Source organism: Callospermophilus lateralis, unplaced genomic scaffold (genome assembly GCF_048772815.1).
Source record: "Callospermophilus lateralis isolate mCalLat2 unplaced genomic scaffold, mCalLat2.hap1 Scaffold_45, whole genome shotgun sequence".
In the NCBI taxonomy this organism is placed as follows: Eukaryota; Metazoa; Chordata; class Mammalia; order Rodentia; family Sciuridae; genus Callospermophilus; species Callospermophilus lateralis.
Window position 1 is genome coordinate 5595090 of NW_027514398.1, and position 24288 is coordinate 5619377.

At 42.3% G+C, this 24288-nt stretch overlaps 1 pseudogene; it reads left to right on the forward strand.

The window, feature by feature from the left end:
- LOC143388877 (BH3-interacting domain death agonist-like) overlaps positions 1 to 22954 on the forward strand; it is a 38091-nt pseudogene extending 15137 nt beyond the window's left edge.
- The last annotated feature ends 1334 nt before the right edge of the window (positions 22955 to 24288 follow it).

Here is a 24288-nt window from a genome sequence, read left to right on the forward strand (position 1 = left end):
CGCTACATTCCTAGCCCTTTTTATTTTTCTTAATTTGAGACTGGGTCTTACTATGTTCAGCCTCCTGTGTTGCTGGGATTATTGGCATGCCCAGCGATGACAAGCCATTTTTAAAGGAATTGAGACTGATGTTTTGTAAACAAATACCTACAAAGCCTCCCTCCAGGAAAATTGGCCTAGTCCCTGGCTTATAGGGAAGTAAGGAAGGTCACTTCCTAGTAGGCCCAGAAATTTAAGATATTTGGGAGACTTGAATAAGGAAGATAAAAGGCTGAATATACAGACAAGGACCAGACCATATATAAAAATAGAGCTGCAGTCAGATGTCATGCCACATGTCTGTAGTTCTTAGGAGGCTGAGGCAGGAAGATCACTTGAGCTCCAGAGTTCAAGACCAGCCTGGTCAACATAGCAAGACCCTACCTCAAAAGAACAAACACAAACAAAACAAAACCCACCCAGAATTCTGACATAAAGTCTGCAAAAGCCAGCTTGGAAAAACAGCCCCTTATCTACTACAAACTGCCCTCATGCCAGCCTGCTGTATAAGGCAACCTGTGGGAAGCCTGATTGCTATCTTTAGTAACAATTCATCAAACCAAACAATGACTTCTGCCAGCCTCAGTTGGCCAGGATATGATAAAGAACTGACAGCTTTCCGAATTTTTGTTCCTGTCTCCAACTTGGGACCAAACTGAGAAAGCCACACATGCCTCCTAATCAGTCAGTGGGATGCCCAGCTTCTACTTCCAGCTTCCCCATGCCAGCAGCCTCTAGCCAAGGCACATCAAAGCCTTCCTTTTTTCTACCTCTTGGGATGGGGACTGACTCCCTGCTATAGCAAGCTCTGAATAAATTGCCTTTGTACCTCTCATTTGGTTGGCCTTCATTTATCCCACACAGGAATTCCAGAACATTTACAGATTTTGTGGGTGAAACTAGGTACAGTTTCTTAGATATGGTATTCTTCCCTCAGAATAGCAAATACTAGAAGCTTTTAAAATTCCAGTCTGTGCTGGGTGCTGTAATCCTGGCTAGTTTAGAGGGTGAGGTAGGAGGATTACAAGTTCCAGGCCAGCCTGGGCAATTTATTGAGATCCTGTGTCAGAATAAAAAGGGATAAGGGTGTAGCTAGTTTAGTTTCCCCCAAAAAAAGTCCAATCTGAGAGATACGTTATGAAAATTTCCAGACAGAAGTTGCCTTTATGGCTTTAGCATTTATTCTATACTGTATTATGATTTTATATTTGCAAAAGAAATATAAGGAGGTTTAGCTTGTTAGCCCTCTTGCTGCACCTATGGAAATTATCAGGTAAGCCCGGCAGGTGGCAAAACCTGTAATGCCAACTACTTCTGAGGCAAGAGGATCAAAAGTTCAATACCAGCCTCTGCAACTTAGTGAAACTCTGTCTTTAAACAAACTATATATATGGCTGGGGATATAGCTTAGTGGTAGAATGCCTTCGCACCCCACACACACTAAAAAGGAAAGAAGGAAAGAAAGAATTATGTCCATCTAACAAGTCTAGACCTTTTTTAGAATTTTTATTTTTATTTTTTTGGTGTTGGGGACTAAACCCAGGGCCTTGAGCATGCTAAGCACCACTTGACCACTGGACTACATCCCTAGCCCTGCAACTGGGTCTTTTCCATATACTTTCACAGCCTTTGAGCTATTTTATTGTTGTCAGATTATAGAAAACTGTCAATACAAATGATCGGACTAATGATTTTGTTCATAGAAGTGCAAATGATGGGCTGGGGATGTGGCTCAAGCGGTAACGTGCTCGCCTGGCATGTGCAGGACGCTGGGTTTGATTCTCAACACCATATAAAAATAATGATGTTGTGTCCACCAAAAACTAAAAAATAAATATTAAAAAAAAATCTCTTTCTCAAAAAAAAAAAGTGCAAATGAACTTTGCCCAGTTGAATGCAATTGATTATCACCTTTTGGATATTGGCCAGTTTTGCATCTCTATTTTTTTCTGATTTCCCATTGCTTATACATGTGGCTCTTTTGAATAATTTTAACATTTTATTGTTTTCCCCATTAAATAATGAGCTAAATAAAATGTTCAACAGGTGTTCATTTAAGACGATGGGGCAGGGGGAATTCCCTTCTCCAAGCCCATTCTTCCTGCCCCCCCTTTTCCTCTCTCCTTTTTTGGTGGTACTAGGAATTGAACCCAGGACTTTGCACATGTACAAGACAAGCGCTCTACCTTCAGCTACAACTCCAGCCTCCTACCTTGGCCTCCAAGCTAGAATTATAGGCAGTGCCACTGCACCTAGAACATTATTTTTTTGATGAAGGCAACAAGGAACAGAAAAGCAAAGTGTTAGTGGTGCCTTTTCTTTTCCTTTTTCTAGTTAATTCATACTTATCAGCCCTAAATCTAGGTGGCACTTTTTCTTCTCCAGATTCCAAATGTAGGTGGAATTTTATGCCTCATTTTTTTTCCATGCCTTATTTTATATCATACAGTTTAAGCTTTTCCTGGCACCTGGCATATAGTGGACACTTGGATAGTTGATGGATGAATTAATGACCATATTCTTAATGTAAAACACACTTTTTTCATAGTTTTTTTATAATTATGTATTTTGTACATAAACCCTTTATAGGTCATATTTGCCTTTGTGTGCCTCTTCTGTTCATAGTGCTGTACCTTGGACATGGGTCCATGCTGGCTAATGGTGGATGTGGCACACATTGACACATAGCTAGCTAAGTGATGGACCTGGAGACGAGCAGAATTGGGTTCTCCTGACTTCTGTTTCATGTGTTCTTGCAGTGCCATATTTGAGTGATCTCAAGGTCTGTGGGTGGTGGGGGGATATGAGAGGTAGGTGCACACAGTTAATATTCATTTGTTCTGTAAGAAATTCTGGGAGTCAGCTATCATCTTTGAATAGGACTATGAGGACAGAGTGACCATATATTAGCCAAGGAGATGCTGCCCTGCCCAGGTTTGGGACACTGGGTAGCTGCAGTAGTGCACACCTGTAATCCCAGCTACTTGGGAGGCTGAGACAGGAGGATCACAAGTTTGAGAGCAGTATCGGCAACTTAGCAAAACCGTGTCTCAAAATAAAAAGGGCTGGGAGAGCTGGGGTTGTGGCTCAGCAGTAGAACGCTTGCCTAGCACATGCAAGGCCCTGGATTCTATCCTCAGCATCACATATAAATAAATAAATAAAAGGTGTTGTGTCAACTACAACTAAAAAAAATATTTTTTAAAAAAGGGGGGCGGGGCTGGGGATGTAGTACAGTGGTAAAGCACCTCTGGGTTCAATTCCCAGTATCACAAAAAGGCAAAAGGAAATACCTTTTTATTTCCATTGACCCTTACGTGCGCTTGCTCCTGCCCCAGTATGGCCCAGTCTTTTGCTTTGACCATGTGTGATGGTACAGGGCTAGGCCTTTTGAGAACTTTGGGGGTTTCACTGAATTCAGGGACATTTAGCTTTCCAGATGTGAGTGAGGTTCCTGGGGCCTCTAAAAAAGGTTTACATCTGTTGTCTGTTTATCTTTCTTGAAAAACTGGCTCTGAGGTGAGTGTTCATGTGGCTCACACCCCCAGCTTGGGTGACTTTGCAGCTGCCAAGGCGTTCAGTATCCTTGCTGGGCATCCACAGGCAGAGGCCCACCTGGTACCAGGCCTGTTGCATTCAGGCACTGTTAAATGGTAGGTACTGTTTCCTTGTTTTGTTTTGTGATTGAAACAAGGTCATGCTGTTTTGCCCAGGCCTCAAACCTCTGGGCTCAGGCATTCCTCCTGCCTCAGCCTCCTGAGAGCTGGGACTATAGGCCCTCACAAATGTACCTAGCCTGGGCATGGGCTCCTTGTTATCAGTAATAATACAGTTGACCTTCCATATCTGCAAGGTATGGAAGCATGGGTTTATTTTTATTTTTTTTAATCATATATGTACTTAACACATAGAGATATTTTTTTATCTTTTCTAAATAAAATAGTATAAGAGCTATTTACATAGCACTTACATTATTAGATATTATATAAGTAATCTAGAGAGTTAAAGTATATAAGAGAATGTGTTTAAGTTACATGAAAATACTACATCATTTTATATGGCATTGAGTTTTGGTATATAAGGAGGTTCTGGAACAAATCTCCAAGGATGGTGAGGGGTGACTGTGTTTGCTATCTTGGTACTACAGAGATAAGGCATAAAAGGCCTCCTAGTTCTCAGTCTGCATGTTGCATGGGGCCACTTTATATAAGGCTTTCTGGTTCCTAAGCATGTTTTCATCCATTATCAATGGTAAGTTGGCAGGTTACTATTTCCTGTTTCCTGCCCACCTAGCCAGTTTCCCACTGGTTCTCAGAAGGGAGGAGATATACTGGTGGCTACTTGAGCTTTTCTTCTTGCTGGTGACTTAGGTCAGGAGTTGGGGGGTTGAGATAGAATTATTGTTGACTCAGAAGTCTTTGGTTTTTTGTGGGCCTCATTGTCCCTATCCTCCTGGGCCCACTCATAGCAGACAGTTGATTCATTGAATTTCTTCCTAAATCATGAATGAAGCCAGATGCAGGGCATCTGCTCAGAAAGTTTACACATTCTCCAAAGCCCCAGCTGACCTAGGGAATACAGCATCCCCACCCCCCAATTCTTTCTAGGTTTTGTCCTAGAGGAGCCTGCCTATGTCCTCACAGCCCAAGTTGAGCCATAGTCACAGTCCCCTGACTACCATGAGACCTGTACACAAGGTATATTTTACTTTCACATCTGGCATCATTTGATTCTGGACTTAATAGGAAAATGCCACAGCAGGGTATTTATCATGATTATTTTGTTTGTTTTTGAGATGGGGGGTCTTGCCCAGAGTGACCTGGAACTCCTGGGATCAAGCAGTTCTCCTACTTCAGCCTCCAAGTACTTGGAACCACAGGAGTGTACTCTGGCTCCCAGCTGACTTAGCTCTATTTTTCAGTGGTGAAAATACTCAAATTATTTAAATGTCCAATAACAGGAGATGGAGATGCATTATATTTTGTTGTGTGTGATACACTTACACACACACAAATAGGGGTTTCAGTTTGGGGCACTGTTGACATTTTTGGGCTGGATAAGTTGTGAAGGGCTGCTATGACACTGTAGTATATTCCACAGCTTCCCTGACCCCTGCCTACTAGATGCTAGGAGCCCCTTCTCCCCATTCTGACAATCAAAACTACCTCCAGACACTGCTAGATGGCTTTCGTCGTTGTTGTTGTTATAAATGGACAGCATGCCTTTATTTGTTTATTTTTATGTGGTGCTAAGGATCAAACCCAGTGCCTCACATGTGCTAGGCAAGCACTCTGCCACTGAGCTACAGCCCCAGCCCTGCTAGATGGCTTTTGAAGATCAAAATCATCCCTGATTGAGAACTACTACATTAAGTTGTAGGCATTAGAATATTTTTGAAGATTGTTTATTTAGTGGTCCTGGGGATCGAACCAAGGTCTTTGTGAATGCTTTCTGCTACTGAGCTATACCCCCAGCCCCAAAAGACTATTTAAGTGAGAAAATGACCAAAAATGAGTGAAAATAGCAAGATATGAAAGTTTCCATGTAGATATAGGAGCTTGAGTATTAAAATCTAGAAGGAAGTTGATCAATGTTTGCATTAATCCTCCCCCAGCTGCCCACCCCGCTTCTGTCTTTTAGTGCTAGGGATTGAACCCCACTGGAGATAGAACCCAGGGCTTCACACTTGCTGGGCACGTTCTGCACCACTGAACTACATCCCTGCCATGACAGATGTCTCGAAAAGATGTAGTAGAACAAGACAAAGAGCTCAGACCTTGAGGTAGAGGACTGGGTTATTGTCCGTTGTGCCACTACTTGGGCAGTGACTGGGAAAATGGCTTGATCTCTGTGGCCTCTTTCCTGAGGAGTAGGTTCTGTTTAATCTTTGACTTGATGCTGGTAATGATTCTGAGTTTTCCCCTTGCCCTCGAGCTGCCATCCTTCCATTCGTCCATATACACTTCTATCATTTGCTTCTGGACCTTTTTCTGTCAAACAAGTACCATACCCACCCACCAGTGGTAGAGCTAGACAGATGCTCTACCACTGAACTACACCCCGAGTCCAACCACCCTGATTTGATCATTACACACTGTATACATATATTAAATAATCACACAGTACCCAATAAATTTGTACAATTAAGACAAAAATAAAAATATATCCCAGTGGGAGAGCCAGCACAGCCTCCAGCTGTGCAGGGTGCCTGAGGTCAGTGAGCATCTGAGACAGGAAATGCAAGTGCTGAGAGTGGGGTGGTCCATGCCTGGTTTTGAAGGCTGAGTATCCCTGTTATAGCCAGCTTCCTTCCTGGCCTCTTCCTTTCTTCCCCAGGACAAGTTGGTTATTCATTCTCCTGCTTATTTTTTATGTCCTATGCATGTAGGAACCCTATGAAATTGCCAATATTGTTTTTGCCCTTCAAAATAAAAATTTTATTTGGCTTAACCCGATATTTTGTGTAAACTCACATATACAATTACTTGCTAAATAGAATTACCCTATTCCAACTATTGCATAGACGTTTTTGTTTAGTCTCTTGGACATCTTTTTTTTTTTTTTTTAAGAGAGAGAGACACAGAGACAGAGAGAATTTTTTAATATTTATTTTTTAGTTTTCGGTGGACACAACATCTTTATTTTATTTTTATGTGGTGCTGAGGATCGAACCCAGCACCCTGCCCATACCAGGCGAGCGCGTTACCACTTGAGCACATCCCTACCCCTCTTGGACATCTTAATACTGATACGCAACAAAACTCTTATTCTGTTTAATGATTTTATGTGTATTCAATTGTATAGATACATTTTTATTTTTGTTTTAATTGTACAAATATATGGGGTACAGTGTGATAATTTAATACATGTATACAGTGGGTAGTGATCTAATCAGGGTAGTTGGACAGGAGGTAGAGCTCAGCGGTAGAGCATCTACCTAGCATGTGTATGGCCCTGTGTGTATCCCCAGTACCCCTCTCACACACAAAAAAAATCAGGGTCATTGACATTTCTTATAAACATCTAAAAATTATTTGATTAATACATAGTGTATATAAGTATGAGGAACAGTGTGAAATTTTCATACATGTGTACAATGTATACTGATCAAATCAGGGTAATTAAGATTTTTTTTCTTATTGCTTTGTGTTTGAAGCCTTAGAATTCTTCTCTTCTAGTTATTCATAAAATATATAATAGGTTTTTATGAATTATAGTTTCCTCACTGATCTATGGAACACTGGGACTTATTTCTTATGGTTTTTTTTGTTTTGTTTTGTTTTGTTTTGTTATCCAATCTTCCTCTATCCTTCCCACCTTTCCAGCCTCTAGTAATCACTGTTTTACATTCAGGTCAACATTTGCTTTTTTTTTTTTTTTTTTTTTTTTTTTTGTAGTGCTGGAGGTTGAACCCAGAGGGCCTCACTCACACTAGTAAAGTGCTTGTACTGAACCACACTTCTAGCCTGCATCAACTCTTTTCTTTTCTTTTTTTAAGATAGGGCATTTTTTTAACCGTTAATTAACTAACTAACTAATTAATTAAATGTGTTGCTGAGGATTGAACCCAGTGCCTCATACATTCCAGGCAGGTGCTCTACCATTGATCTACAACATGCATCTTTCTCCATTTGAATTATTTCAGTTAACATAATGTTCTTTAGTTCTATCCATTTTGCTGCAAATGATAGGCTATCATTCATTTTTATGGCTGAACATTATTCCATTTATGTGTGTGTGTGTGTGTTCGTATGTATGTATGATATATGTGTGTGTGTGTGTGTCTGTATATGTATATATATTTATACACACACACACCACTTTTCTTTATCCATTGAGCCATCAATGGGTCCCTAGGCCGATTACATTTAGTAGTTATTGTGAATGGTATAGCAATAAATATGTAGGTAGGTAGGTAGATTTTTTTTTTTTTTTTTGGTACTGGAGATTGAACTCAGGGGCACTCAACCACTGAGCCATATCCCCAGCCCTCTTTATTTTTTATTTTGAGACAAGGTTTCACTAAGTTGCTAAGGCTAGCTTTGAATTTGCTATCCTCTTGCCTTAGCCTCCGGAGCTGCTGGGATTACAGATGTGTGCCAACACACCCAGCTAGATGTATCTTTTGTGTGCCAATTTCATTTCCTCTGGATATATACCTGGGAGTGGATAGCTGGATCATATGGTAATTCTATTTTTATTATTTTGAGGAATATTTATACTGTTCTTCAAAGTATATGTTCATCCCCAACAGTCTATAATAGTTATGTTTGTTTGTTTTTCCTGGTATTGGAGTTGTTCTACCACTGCATGAAATCCCCAACCTTTTCACTTTTGAAAGTCTTGCTTAGTTGCATGGGCTGACCTTGAACTTGTGATCCTCTTGCTTCAGCTGTGCAAATAGCTGAGATTTTAAATATGTACCACTTGTCTGGCCAGGACGTATTTTTTGACCTCAGTTCTCAGTTGGCATTTGTCTAGTTAGTAGTGGGTCATTTAGTTTGTCATGTGTGTCCAATGTAAGACTTAATCTTTTGTATGTCAAATGCAGTCTCTTTTTTCATCATTTTTATTGGAAATTTTTTCTTCATAATATGAACAATTGAAGCCATGTGACCTGATCGAAGGAATTGATCTGCCCCCTCCTGTCACTTACTAGTTCTGTGGCCTCAAGAAAAATTCTTCCTAAAACTATATTTTCTCCCTTTTAAGTCAGGATCAATGCTGTCTGCACAGCAACATTGTGTGGAATGCAAGATCATAAAACTTGTCAAAGATATGGGTTGGTATCTTTGTTATTGGAAGGAATTGCTGTGATAGTTGTCATCCTGAGGAGATAGATTTCCTGGAAATTTTTAGATATATGTTGAGAGCCACAGCGAGTCTGAATGGCCCCTGGCATTTTGCCAGAAGTAATGGTTGAGAGGCAAGCCATTAAGATGATGCTGGATTGATTCAATTGTATATTAGACCTTTACACCAGTAATAGGGCGGCTCTTGCTGCCTCAGGCGCCTGCTACTTTGGAGTTCCCGTGGAGTTCTCGCGGGGTTCTGGGAGAATTGGCACGTGGAGCCCTGTGGAGGGAGTGTATTCCCGGGAAGTGTGTGTAGAGTTCGGGAATAAAGAGTTGCTGTTTGAACCTACAAGGCTTTGTGGCAGCTTGGTTATTTGTGCCCAGACAGACTGCGACAGATATACTTTATTTACTGAGTATATTCTTATAGGAAACTTACTAATGTAAATATTTACTTTAAAATAGTTTGTAAGCCAGATCAGCCCATTGGCCTGATCCATGAGGTCTTCCTGAGAATGGAATAGGAGAGTTTACTCTTGGATGGAGGACTGGCCCTGGGGAGTTCTAAGGGATCTGGCAAGTCTCAGGGAAGATCCAGGAAAACTTCAGTTTGCTCAGTAGGTTGTGGCCCACAATTCTGTGCCAAGGGGAAAGAAAGGAACCCGACTGAATACCATCTGCTGGCAACAGTGACCTCAGCTGCTCGGTTGCAGTGGCCAAAGTTCCTGAGCCAGAGCTGAGGCCCGTCTTCTCCATTCTACCCTGTGGGGCATCCCTTCAGGATACAGCCACCCACCCTCTATGTGTGTCCTTTTCTAGGTGGTGATCTTGGACCTCCGTGAACCAAAACTGAGTTGGAGCTACCAGGTGCTGCCTGTGCCATGGACTCTGAGGTCAGACTCCTGAATTCTTTTGGAGGAATTCTTGGAAAGGGGACGTTAGAGGGTTGAGTGTAGGCTTGTTCTTCATGCATTTGCCTGTGGATGCTGATCTAGCCTGACCCCAGTTCCCAGTTCCCATCTGAAAGCTCTGCTAAGAGGAACCACAAATCTACAACAGAATTACCATTTCAACATCCCTGAGCCTATGGACAGTACCCTCGGTGCCTGAAAAGTCTTGTGTTAGTTGGCTTTCTGTCACTGTGACAAAATATCTGAAAAATTCAACTTAAAAGTAAGATTTATTTTGACTCATGGTTTCAAAGTTTGATTCCGTAGTAACGTGGCGCTGTTGTTTCTGGGCTTGTGATGAGGTAGAACATCATGGCAGAGAGAGTGTGATACAGCAAATCTGCTTACCTCTTTGCAGCTCGGAAAGAGAGAGAGAAGGGAGCAGAGACAGGATATACCCTTCAAAGATACATCTTCGAGTGGCTGCTTCCCCAAACTAGGCCCTACCTCCTAAAGTTTCTACTACCTCTCAAAAAAGCACATTAAGTTATGAATCCATTAATGGATTAATCCACTGATGAGCTCAGAGCCACCATGATCCAACCACCTCCCATAGGCCCCACCTCTGAATACTGCTGCTTTGGGAACTAAGCCTTCAACACAAGGACAACACAGAACTTTTGGGGGGCATTCTAAATCAAAACCATAGCAGGTCTCAGTATGTACTTGTTGAATATCCTTTCAGAAGAATGGGAATTGTGGGATTTTTCAGGTTGATAACTGGAGAGCCCACTACCTAGTGGGCTCTGGAGAGATGTTAGTTGCATAGACAGAAGAAATTTTAGAGCTCCCACTTGTCCCCATAAGGACCAGTTATCAGTGTGGATAGTATTCTATGTTGGTGCCAGGTGAACTTGCCCATTGTGTCTTCCAGTCCACCACATTTACTTCCTCTCCCATATTTTTTTTTCCTTCCCCAGAGTGCAAGGAGTAGAATTTATCCAGGTATAAAGAATAGAAACAGAACTCTGGCAGGGACAAGAAAGGACCCCAATAAGTGTTGCCTTCTCTCCCATATTCTTGAGATGTCTTCAGGTTAAAACACAACTGCCACATCCTCCTTGCATAGCACCCTAGACAATCTTTCCTCTCATAAGGTAGCACTTTTCCTGACACCCTTTCAGGATAGGAAGGGTGAATGTCATTACTCCTACTGTTGTTTTTTTCTTTACCTTCTGGGTGAAAAAGCTGAGACACTGAAGGTTACCCAGTGTTTTACAGAGTTGGGATTCTCACTGAACCACTGAGCAAAAATTTTCTCTTACATTTTGGGGTTTGGTCTTTCTGTCACTATCAGAACTTTCATCCTATTGTAGATACTTTGACTTTCTCAGATATTTTCCCCCACTCTGGAATTTTAAAAAATATGGTAAGATCCCATAATATAAAATTTGCCATTTTCACTTTTTTTTTCTTTTCTTTTTTTTTTTTTTGGCAATGGGGATCGAACTTAGGGCACTCGACCACTGAGCCACATCTCCAACCCTATTTCGTATTTTTATTTAGAGACAAGTCTCACTGAGTCGCTTAGTGCCTTGCTTTTGCTGAGGCTGGCTTTGAACTTGCGATCCCCTTGCTTCAGCCTCCTGAGCCACCAGGATTACAGGTGTGTGCCATCATGCCTGGCCTGTCTTCACTATTTTTAACTGTGTGGTTCAGGGTCATTACATGCATTGTTGTTGTACAACCATTGCTACCATCCAGCTCCAGAACATTTTCATCTCGCTCAACTGAAACTGTCCCCATCAAACACTAACTTAACTCCTCCCCGACAGCAGCCCCCAATAGCTACCATTCTACTTTCTGTCTATGTTCAAGGACCTCATATAAGTGAAATCATACAGTTTTTATCTTTTTGTGACTGGCTTATTTCACTCAGCATTCTTCTTTGAATTTATTTGCAGTACTAGAAATCAAACTCAGGCCCTCACTCATTCTAGGCAAGTATTCTACCACTGAGCTATATCTCTCTTTTAATCTTTTATTTTGAGACAGAGTCTAAGTTGCTGAGGCTGGCAATTTCCTGCCTCAGGCTTCTGAGTAACTGGGACTATAGGCATGCACCACCATATCTGGCTTGAGATATATATGTTTGTAAAAACAAATGAGACTGGTTTCACTTTTTGTTACTCTTATCTAGTGTTCTTTTTGCTAGGTTTGAACACCAGATTTATTCTAATTTATCAAATGCATTGGAGGTTTTCGTCTTTCTCTGCATCAGAACTGATTCTATAGCATAAGAATTATTTTTACTTCATTGCATCAGTTATGTAAAATATATAGCAGAATTTCTTAAGTGTTCCTCATTTCTCTCAATATATTTTTTCCTATGATCTAAAAAGATAAATATTAAATTCCTTCTTCAGCTTTTATTACTGGAAGATTTAAAAGAAGTATAGTTCCATACTTGGCATGTCACAAGCTCTGTTTGTTCATGGAATGAAATAAATTCTGTTTCCCAAACCACTTCCTTTTTCATGGCACTTGCCTGTCCTCTTGGCTTTTCAGCTCACTGCAACTAAACATTTCCAGATCCCTCATTCTCTAACATGAAATACTTCCCTTTCCTTTGCCGGCCATCTCTCTTTATTTTATGTAATAAAGATTATAGAATGTATTGGATAACCTGATCTAGCATGACTGGCAGCTGCTGTATCTCCACATTCAGGCTTCAGATTCTTGTTTACCAACTCTGGATCAAAAGGTGGTCCTTGGGCAAAGACCACCTTTATTAATTTCCTTGGGCTGCTGAAACAAACTGGGTGGCTTTTAAGGACAAGAGTTTAAGCTGGGCGTGGTGGCACACACCTATAATTCCAGTAACTTTGGGAGTTGAGGCAAGAGGATCATCAGTTCCAGGCCAGCTTTCACCACAAAAGCAAGGCCCTGTGTCAAAAAATAAAAAGGGCTAGGGCTGGTTGCGGTGGCTCACGCCTATAATCCCAGAGGCTCGGAAGGCTGAGACAGGAGGATCTCGAGTTCAAAGCCAGCCTCAGCAATTTAGCAAGGCCCTAAGCAACTCAGTGGGACCCTTTCTCTAAATAAAATACAAAATAGGAATGGGAATGTGGCTCAGTGATTGAGTGCCCCTGAGTTCAATTCCCAGTACCAAAAAAAATAATAATAAAACAAAAAGGGATATGATGTAGCTCAGTGTCTAAGTTCAGTCCCCAGTACCACCAAAAACAAACACAAAAACCCAGGAGTTTATTCCCTCACAATTCTAGTGACCAGCAGCCTAAAATCAGGTCATCATTGTGGTTGCTCCCTCTTTCTGAGGGAGATTCTGTCCCAGCTTCTGGAATTACCAGTGATCCTTGATGTTTCTTATCTTGGACATGCATCACTTCAATTCTGGCCTCTATCTTCAGGTGGCATTTCCCTGCATGTCGTAGTATATATATTTTACTCCTACAAAGACACCAGTCATTGGACTTAGGGCTCACTCTGATGAAGTTTCTTAACTTGAGTATGTCCAGATAAGATCCTATTTATGGGTACTTGGGGTTAGGACTTGAACATTTTTTTAGTGGAGACACACTTAACCCATGATACTGCCCCCGGGTTCCTTTCTTCTCTTCTAATCAGGACATCTCCTTGTGACAGAAATGGCCATGTTTTTTGAGTTTCTAAGCTGTTTTGTACCCTCTTGGCCTCATAGTACAGGAATTGTAAGAATTAGATTCAGTAGAACTTTTACATAAAGTTTGCTTTTATTTGAAAGTAATCCTGAAGAAGTAACAGCCAAAGAGCAATAATACACATATTTTTTTAAAATATTTTTTTAGTTGTTGATGTACCTTATTTTTTATTTATTTATATGTGGTGCTGAGGCTCAAACCCAGTGCCTCACATATGCTAGGAAAGTGCTCTGCTACTGAGCCACAACCCCAGCCTCTCAAGTACCATATTTTATTTAACCTTTTTTTTTTTTTGGTGGTGTTGAGGATTGAACCCAGGGCTCATTGCATGCTAAGTACTTGCTATATCAGCAGTTTTATTTATTTTGTCCTATTAAAAAACTTTTCTCAGGGCTGGGGATATAACTTAATTGGTAGAGAGCTTACCTCACATGCACAAGGCCCTGGGTTCAATCCCCAGCACCACCAAAAAAAAAAAAAAAAAAAGCTGTCCTGGGAGTTTTTTTTTTACTTTTCTAATAAATACTTTTTTGTGGGACTGGGGTTGTGGCTCAATGGTAGAGCGGCCGCCTAGCACATGCGAGTTGCTAGGGTCGATCCTCAGCACCACATAAATAAATAAATAAACAAATAAAAAGTTGTTTTGTTTTTCTGATGCAAATTATTAAGGACTTAGAGGATTACAATATCTTTTCACCAGCACTTTTATCTTCCTTTGTTCTTACAGCCCCTGTGAATATTTGGCATACATCTGGACAGGTCTTGGAATCCCGAGCCTTCCAGACTACTTATTCCCTCTTTATTTTAGAGCTATGGTTGCTCTGGGCACATGGTGCCACTGATGCTATAGGTACTCACCTTTGTTTTCAAAAAACATCCTCACATGCAGTCAGCATGCTAGAAAGGCCCCTCCTGGCTCCCATAGTGCAGGCATTTGCAGGAGCTGCATGCGGCTTAAGTGTTACCAGTAGAGATGGACAGTGAGTGGGGACTGTGTGCTCCAGCCCCTCCTGGTCAGAGCACTCTGGGGTTTTCATTAATTAAGCCTCTAGAAGTAGACCAAGCTGGGCCAAAGGCAATGTTGACCTGTGGGTACCACCCCCAGTATGTATTGAGAGTCTTCTGTTGGCCCAGTATCATCCTAGGCCTACAAAAGAGATTATGGAAAAGAAAGAGCTGCTAACTTCTAGAAGAATAGCCAGGAAAGCTGGATTTTATTTGGTGAAGTATCCCTGGTACTTTTAAAAAAATAATGTAAATACATGGATGGCATCTAAATGATATTTGCCTGAATTCCCTGAATCAGACTGTAGCATAGGAAACTCACCCCAGCCACAGATTTCAGGTAAAGCAAATGGTGGATGAATCACTTGTAGAATTGAAGCTCTCTCTTTGGCATCTACGGAGGCATTGCTGCAGGGATCTTGAATCTACATGATATTCACCTCTTAGGCCAGTAAGGTTCTTTCAAGACCATCTGTACCCCATAGAACTGTCTGCTCAGGTACAGGAAGGGCTTCTGGCCCTGGCCTGGGTTCCCAAGAGCCTTCCTAATTCCTCTTTTATCTTAGGTCAGCAATGGTTCAGGCCTCAGGATGAATACATCACAAACTTGCTGGTGCTTGACTTCCTCCAAAGCTTCTCTGACTGTAAGTTTCACCAAGAGCTGAGAACTCTGGGCCAGGAACTACCTGTGCGAACTTACCTGGAGGGGGAACGTGAAGATGAGCTGCAGACTGACGGCAACCATGCCAGTCTCTTCATGGGAAGAATAGAGGCAGGTAGGCACCTGACTCCATGTCCTTTGTGCCAATCCTGGGCTTTGTTGTTACTAGTAACATCTGGGGATATCCATTGCTGGGTTTCTGTTCTCGTGACTAAAAGGCTAAGGGGTCACTCTAGTTAAACTGGGCTAACTGGGATGCACGAAATAACCACACAAGAGACACAAATACCTTTTTCTTTGGGGTTGCTGTGACCGGCTCCTCTGACCTTAAGGGTCCACAGAAAGAGAGAGAGAGCGAGAGCACATGCTGACCCCTTTTATTGAGGAGAAGCTATTCAAATGAGGCAAGGGGTCAGGTTTCAGGGGGCTGAGTCTATCTTCATGATGTCCACTGTTAGCAGGTTGACTGACACTTGGGTAGGCCACACCCAAGGGCACAGTAAGAGGAGGGGACACACACAAGGCACTTCCATGGAAGATTCTATCCAAAACAGGGCAAGGGGTTATATTACAAAGGAACAGGTGAGCATAGCTTCACCCATGAGGCTGTAGCAAGACACACCCATTTCTGTGACTGAGCGCCTCAGCACCTAGCTGGAGAGTGTAACTCAGTCACCCGTAAGGTTGGCCTCCCACAATCCATGGGCTAGAAGGGACATTTGGGCTCAGTCTTGACCCATGGAGTTTTAGGCTACTATATATGTTCATATTATATGGTTTGATCTGTGTTTGATTGCCTCTAGTGGTGCTGAACTTATTTTAGGTGCAGCATCTACCTTCTTATGTTCATCTACCAATATGAAAAGTGTTTTCCCAAGTAATTCTGGAAACCACTGAGCTGTATTAAATAACCTGAAGGACTCCCCAGTTTGGGTTTATGTAGTTTCAAGAACCAGAAAGCTTTAAAACAGTGGTGCTGGGGTCCCATCTTTAGGCAATCTGATTTGATAGATCTGGGGCATCACTGGTGTGAGTAAAAGCCCCACAGGTGATTCTTACACAGCTCTACACCATCTTGAGCAGGTCCCAATCCATGTATTTAAAGGAATTTTTGTATCCCATATAGAACTTCACATTTTTCCTTTTTTTAAATATAAGAAAACTGAGCTAGGGGATCTCAAGTGGTTGTCTGGCATACATGAGGCCCTGGGTTGGATCCCTGGCACAAAGGGAGGGAAGGGAATAATTGAAGTATTATGAACCTCATTTCCAGATGAGGAAACTCAGGCCCAGGGACATATAAATGACTAGACCCATTCAACTGATGGGTATGTCCAAGGCAGTACTTGAGCCAGACCCCTCTTGAACTTCTTGGGTTGCCTCCCATCATAATCAGTGCTGCCTCCTGTTACCTGTTTCCAGATTTTACCATTCTGAACTTTAATCCCTGTGCTCTCTTCCTTGCCTCTATTCTTACTAGTATATATATTTTTAGATGTTGATGGACCTCAGTTTTATTCATTTATTTATATGCGGTGCTGAAAATTAAACCCAGTGCCACTAGGCAAGCACTCTACCACTGAGCCACTAGTGCTGCTTCTGGAGAAAGAGCAAGCTGAGGAGCTCAGGACGTTGGTTCTCAGTAGTGTGCACACAGACTTTACATGAGGAACTTTTTCAAAATGTGCAGGCCTTGAGTCTACTCCACCGACCCAGGTCAGCTGTTAGAGTGGAAGACTTCCAGGTGATTCTGACCTTGATTAGAATCACTGCCCTGGGACTGAGGGTGTAGCTCAGGGGTGGAGCATTTGCCCTATTGCTCAAGGCCCTGGGTTCCACCACTAGCACTGCAAAAGAAAAAAAATCCCTGCCCTGAAATTCCACAGTGACCCAGACCTTCCAACCTGTCCTGCACAACCTGGTTGTCTACTCTGAAATTTCCTGTCACCGAGATTCCAGTGCCCCCTGGTGGCTCTGGGGGAGACCAACAATTGATTCTGCCTTTTGCCCAATCTCATCTTAAATCTGGTGAAAGGAAATGTGGCCCAGTGTTTCCCACTAGTCAAGGTATGCCAGAAACTTTCTTTGAGCCTAACCAGTATGTATTCTGACAGTCCTAAACTGAATAAAAGCATTTGATCTCTTGGAAAGTTGTAGGAAGGACTGAGGACAGGCATGGGCCCGAATGGCTTCACTGTCAGAAGGTGATACAGCAGTAACTACAACCAGAGTCTGTCTCCTGCGCTTTTCTCTTGCTGCTCTCTACACTGTCCCTTACCTTTAGACAGCAAATCCTGACTTGACCCAAATGGCATTTGAAAAGTAGATTAATGGGGCTGTATACTGACCTTACTAGTGCTCTGAGAGAACATTGGCCTATGAATTAAGTACCTGACAAGTTTTGGAGGCAAGGAACAAAATAGAGACTCTGAAAACCTCAAAACAAAATCAGATATAATTTCTGATGTTGCTGATCTGGTGGTTAGAGGGAAGAGAGATGTGTACATGATTCACAAAAATAAGGTGGAAAGGCTTTGGCAAGTAAGTGAGGCACACATCATTTCTGAGGGAACTATAAGGAGAAGTGGGGACCCTTTGCTCTGAAGGGAATCAGGAAGGAATTCATGACTCAAGTGAGGTTGAGCTAGGTCTAGAAAGATGGCACAATGTAATTCTTTGGAAATAGGGAAGAAGAAATAGCCATTGATTAAGCAAAACCCTGAAGATGGGAAAGCCCAAAGGCTATGAAACACAGAAAATGTTTGGATTTGGCTAGAACATTACAAGAGTAGAAAGAATTAAAGGGAATTGGAAGCTAGAAGATGACTTAACCACTTAAGTAGAAGTGAGCATGGGGAAGGTCCTGAGTAGAGAAGCAGTGTCGTATCTTGTTGTGGTGAGAGGCTAAGGGTGCGACTCAGTGGTGGACCGGAATACTTGCCTGGTGTGTCTATGGCCCTGGATTCCATCCTTAGAGGCCTAATAGGACAAAGAAAGAAAGAAGACTGAAGGAGGGGCAGATGAAATCCCTAGAGTGCAGAATTTAAGAAGGCTCTTACCCCTGAGGTTGGTAAGCATATTAGACTTCTTACTGCTTCCTTCAGTCCTGCCCAAGTGCTTGTTATGCCCTCCTGTTTCTGAGGAAAATAGACTGAAGGACAATGTTATCAAGATGAGAGCTCAGAGAAAACCCTGAAAAGGGTGGCAGCAGCAGATAGGAGTTCTAAGATCAGACCTGACAACGCACTGAGAAAGGGTGCAGTGGGAATAGCAGAGACCTCAGGTAAGCCAGGTTTCCGTCCTGGATAAATAGGAGCCAGAGGGGAGTTGCAAATACAGGAGAAATGCAGGACTTAATGAGAGAGATAACAATAGTTGTCATTTATTGATATCAGAAGCTAGATACAGGATCTGTTCATTCATTTATGCACTTATTTGGTTTTTGGTTTATTTGCTTTGATTTATTTTGCTGTGCTGGGGATTGAAGCTAAGCATACATTCTACCACTGAGCCACACCCCCAGCCCCATGTAGTTGGTTTTTGTTATGTTTGCAGGAATTAAACCTAGGGGTGCTTTACCATAGAGCTGCATCCTCAGCCCCTTTTTACTTTTTATTTTGAAACAGGGCTTAGGACCTCGCTAAATTGCTGAGATTGCCCTCCAACTTGTGATCCTCCTGCCTCGGCCTCTTGAGTTGTTGGGATTATAGGCATGTGCCATAATGCCCAGCTTCCAGACAGTTGTGTATTGAGCACCTGCTGTGCGCCTGTGTCAGTTTAAGTGCTGAATATTTAACAGTAAACCAAACTGATTTTCAGAATTATAGGTTTGCTGGGCATGGTATCACATGCCTATAATTTCAGCAACTCACAAGGCTAAGGCAGGAGGATAGTAAATTTGAGGCTAGCTTGGGCAAGTTAGTGAGACCCTGTCTCAAAATAAAATTTTAAAATGGCTGGGAATATAGCGTATTGCTTGCCTAGTATATATGAGGCCCTGGGTTCAATCCTCAGTACTAGACCCCTCCCCCTGCAAAAAAAAAATTACAGCTTTTAGGGAGTTTATATTCTGGTTGAGGGGTGTCAAACAAATCATAGAGTTATGTTTAGGGTAATGTGTAAACGTGTCAAGGAAGGAAAAGAAAGAGGAGAAGACTGGGACAGAATAAAGGAGGTGAGGAAGGAGCTGTGTTCTGTTGGGGAGTGGCGTTTAGGCAGAAGGGGCAGCATGTGTGGAGGCCAGGAATACTGTGGAGGGACTAACATCAGGTAGCAGAATCTTAGTTGACCAGGTGGGGCAGATCATATAGGGCCTGGAAATTGATAGAGAAAACCTGGAGTTTTACTTAATGAGGTAAGATTGGGGAGGGGAGTCAGCTCCACCTCTTCCCTGTAAGGAAGTAGGACATATGCTTCAAATTCTCATGGCCAGGAAGGTGGGGGGGACTCAAACCTGGTCTGACTGTAAATCTTCCTTCCTAAAAGCTTCTAAGATTGACACCTGTTAAGTGTTATACATCAACACTTAACAGGTGATAGCCCTGAAGATTGCTGCCAGGTTCTTCTTTGAGGCCCATGGTGAAGACTGCTAGAACATGACTGACCCTCTTTGGGGACAGTTCTTGAGTCTGTGTTCAGGGAGAGGCCTGCTTCTGGAGCTGGTCTGCTGTTCACTCAGGCCTTTCCCTGGTCTGACAGCCAGTCCAGAAGTCACACAGGGGCTCAAGCTGAGTGGAGCCAATGTTAGTGAGGACTGTGAGCGCGTGCTGTGGAGGCAGGAGCTGTCCTTCTTCCAAAGCAGACTCCTTTCCTGTGTTGGGTGGGGTGGAGGGGGATGAGAGTATCTAATGGAGCCATTGTCTGAATCGTCTTTGTCCTTATTGCCCTCTTCCTTTCAGATTCTGAAAGTCAAGAAGAAGTTATACAGAACATTGCCCGGCATCTTGCCCAAGTCGGGGATGAAATGGACCGTAGCATCCAGCCAGAACTGGTGAATGAACTGGTGGCATGTTTTATGAATACTGGACTGTCAGAGGAAGTAAGTGAGGGAATACACTATTGCTACTTCTGAGTAAGATGGGATTTTATTTTATTTTATTTTTTTAGAGAGAGAGATTTTTATTATTTATTTATTTTTTTAGTTCTTGGCAGACACAACATCTTTGTTTGATGTGGTGCTGAGGATCGAACCCGGGCTGCATGCATGCCAGGTGAGCTCGCTACTGTATGAGCCATATCCCTAGCCCCAAGATGGGCTTTTATGATTGTCACTGGAGCCAGGGCCTGTTCTGTCTCTCATCAGAAGACCAGTGTCCCCTGAGATAGCTCCATGACTGTCTATCTGGAACTTTGACAAGAGAATTGGGAATGGAGTTAGAACATGATTGTCTTTCAGGAGAATTTAATGGAGATTTAGAAAACCTGAACCTTTATAAGTGAGAGGGATAGAAGACTCAAGAAAAATGAATAAAGTATATATATATATATATATATATTTTGTGGTGCTGGGGATAAAACCCAGGGCCTTGTTCATGAGAGACAAGCACTCTACCAATAGAGCTATATCCCCAGCCCCAGCAAAATATATCTGACTCTTACCAAAATAACTTTTTTTTTCTGATTTGGAGAGTAAAGATCCCAACACAGAATTTTCAGTTACTTTCCCAGGTATAACAAAAACAGTGATAGTTTAGCCTTCTCCTCTTCCCAACTTCATGGCTGTGTTTAGTTACATAGATATTGCTGCTCACATGGACCTCTGGGGGCATCCAAAGATTGGTGCAGGTCACACCCTAAAGCCTTCAAATAAATACTTGTAGCTGTAGGAGGTGAGAGGAGAGAAAGTTTAATTCTTTTGACTTCTACCAACTGAGAAGGCTGATAACCTCACTACCTTGTTGGGCGCCCCCTTCCATGACAGCTGGTCTTCAGTCTGGCATTCTCTCCCCATCTGCTATTCTCCAGCAGCTGTCTAAGAATACAGAAGCATCTGGCTATGCACTGCCTGGGGACACCTCCCACAAGGGTAATTGTGCATGTAAGTCATTGAGCCTAAGGTCTCTCAAGTCCAATGGTCTAGTATTTGCCTCTCACCTTTGGTGAGTAGGTTCTGCTTGTCCCCTTAAGCTAGGGTGCACAATAGTAAGATGGGCCTAAGTTGCTGGAGATAGTTATCAGTCTTTTGAGGTTATGAAAGGGAATGGCTTCAGCTCCTTGTGTTCCATTAAATAACATACAGTGTTCAGTAAATGTGTATTAGGTTAATGAGCATTCCCTGCAGGAAGTAGTCTCCTATTCCCTTTGCATTGCCTCAAAACTAAATTGTCTATCCTTCTCTCTGTCCTGTAGCCTTAGCTATTCCATCAATACTTCCTTCTGAGATGCCCCTTTGTACTTACCACCAGGAACTGTAAGAGGAAAGACTATTAGTAAACTGTCTTTATCTCTGTATAGGACAGAAGCAACTGCCTGGACACCACCCTGAAAGCAGCAATGCAAACTTATCCTAAAGACATGGAGAACGAGAAGACCATGCTTATTATGACCATGCTATTGGCCAAAAAGGTGGCCAATCATACACCATCCTTACTCCATGATGTGTTTCATGCAACAGTCAACTTTATTAACCAGAACCTATTCGCCTACGTGCGGGACTTAGTCAGAAATGTAAGAATCACTGATGCCAGCTCCTTTCTATTTCCTGGAGTCCCCTGGTCTCTGCCTGCTTCCCATACCTTTTTCCTCAAAGAACCCTAGAACCCAGCAGAGCCCTCTGCTATGGGGCCTCTCTCAGCCCTCCTCAATCTGATCTCCCCGAATGATGAAAGCGCAAGGAAAGCAGTGACAAGACATGTTGCTGTCAGGAGGGACTTGAAGCCTTCCTCACACCATGGATAGAATCATAGCAGCATGGTGGGCATAAAAGAAAGTGTCCAGAGGGACCTTGACTGAGCTTCCTCAGTCTGCCCTCAGCTTTACCTTGTCACAAACATAAGTGCAGATTCTCAGAATATATGGTTACAGAGGAGAATGGGGAGAGATACCAAAAGGAATAGTCAAAAAGGGTCGGGGGGCAGAGATGATGTGCATTTTCCTATACACAGAGAGCATATCTGTCACATAACCAAGACATTAAAAGTCAGTCTTCATGACACTGCCTAAGAAGGGTAAGAAAGACATCCTTGAAGACTGATGCTTCAGTTTCAAAAACCCCAGTGGAAGATAGGTGGATGTTTCTTATTTCAAATTTTAAAACATCAGTGTCTGAATTTTTTCAATATGTTAGAGCATTATTCAGGCTTACTTTTTAAATAAAATAGCACCTAACCCTGTGAATAGTTATTGATAGGCCTTAAATGCCTCTGCTGCGTGCTATTCAGTTATAAAGGCATCTACAAAATAGGGGGTAAAACATGCTGAACTCTTGAAAGAAGCCAGAGAAAGCCTCTGAACAGGTCTCCCCCCAACCAACAACCATTTTGAGGAATAAGAGGCAAAATGTTAACATTTGTACTGTTGGGTACCAAATAGATACAGCTTAAAGGGAATAGTGATTCCTCTGACCTCCTAACATGTCTTAACAACTGAAGTGATTATGGAGAGGCTTGAATTTACCTCTGAGCCTTTGGAAAGCCTGTGGTTTTGTACTTGCCCTTGTGTAACAAAAGGGAGGGTGCAGGGATATAGGATTAACAGGATCTGGAGGCTCTGTACCCCAGCTTCCCTCCTGTTAAGACACTAGTAAATGTCTTAAGTACTAAATCCTGGTTGTGAATTAAACTGGTTATTCTGACTGGTGTTCTTTTCTTGCTTAGGAGATGGACTGAATAGATGACTGCAGAAGCACACCAGGCTAAACTTGACGTTGTGACAGCAGTGTAGCTGCCTCCAGAGAGGAGCCATGGCCACGTAAATAGACATCTTAGAAAAGAGAGGCCTGAAGAAGAGCTCTTTCTCCCTGATTTCAGGATATTTTCAGCTGGTGACCCATTTAGAAATTTCTACATTGATGTATTTTGGACGAAAAAGTCAACTTGCACACATTTGCCATCTCCTACATGTGTACCTTGTGCCTTTATCTCAACAGCTTACAGGCTCCCATTTGTAAATTACATTGAAAAGTAAGTTGTAAGGCAGAAGGGAAAACATACTCAGTGATTTTTGATTTTTTTAAATTGCTGTTTATTAAGGAGGAGAACTGCACATACCCCATACATATTAAAATTTCTGCTAAAAGCAGGGGACATTATGTTTCCAAGAGAGTAAAAAATATAATCTGTGTGAAATCCTGGCCAAATGGCTCAGAGGTTCTGGTCCAAGGTGCTGTTCCCAGACGATGGCAAACTCTGGCCTCAACACAGATGTTTAGTTTGATTTCCTTGTGGATTTGGGGTTTTTTTTTTTGTTGTTGTTGTTTGTTTGTTTGTTTTGTTTTTGTTTTTAATATTTTTATCTGTAGATGGACACAATATCTTTATTTTTTTATGTGGTGTGGCAATTTGAACTCAGTGCCTGACACATGCTAGGCAAGCGCTCTACTACTGAGCCACAACCCCAGCCCAATTTCCTTGTGTTTGAGTCAAGAGAATTATTTAAAAGGTGTCATGGCAATATGAGGGCCCATGTAAACCACTGTGTCCAAAATCAAGTAGCTAAATATATTTTTCCTCTTTCCAAGAAGTCAATGCTTTGGTAACATTTGGAAGCTCATGGAATGCCAGATGTCCTATTAATAGCCTTATCATAATTGTTTGCAGCCCCAACCCGCACTGAGTTCATCCAAGCATGGAATCTGCCTCAGGACAGAACAGGCCTCTAGGCATAAAAGACAAACACTGTTAGATTTATCAGTTATGCAGGTGAAGTGCTTCCCCTTCTGAGAGACAGGGTCCAAATAAATACGGGTAACTCCAACTCACTCAGGTAGAACCTTTCCTTTATGGAAGGAAAAGCTTTAGGTTAGCAGTGGTTCAGAATAGGCCTTTCACACCTGGAAGCCACGGTCTAGGATTCAGTCTGGAAGGGTGATGATGTGCGTTGAGCCCACATCACTTGTGTCACCTTCAACAGTAAAGTTCTGTGTCTGCAAATGTAATGCTTTGGTCTGGATGTGGTGGTGCACACCTGGAATCCCAGCTCTTCTGGAGGGTGAAACAGGAGGATCAGAAGTTTAAGATCAGCCTATGCGACTTAGTGAG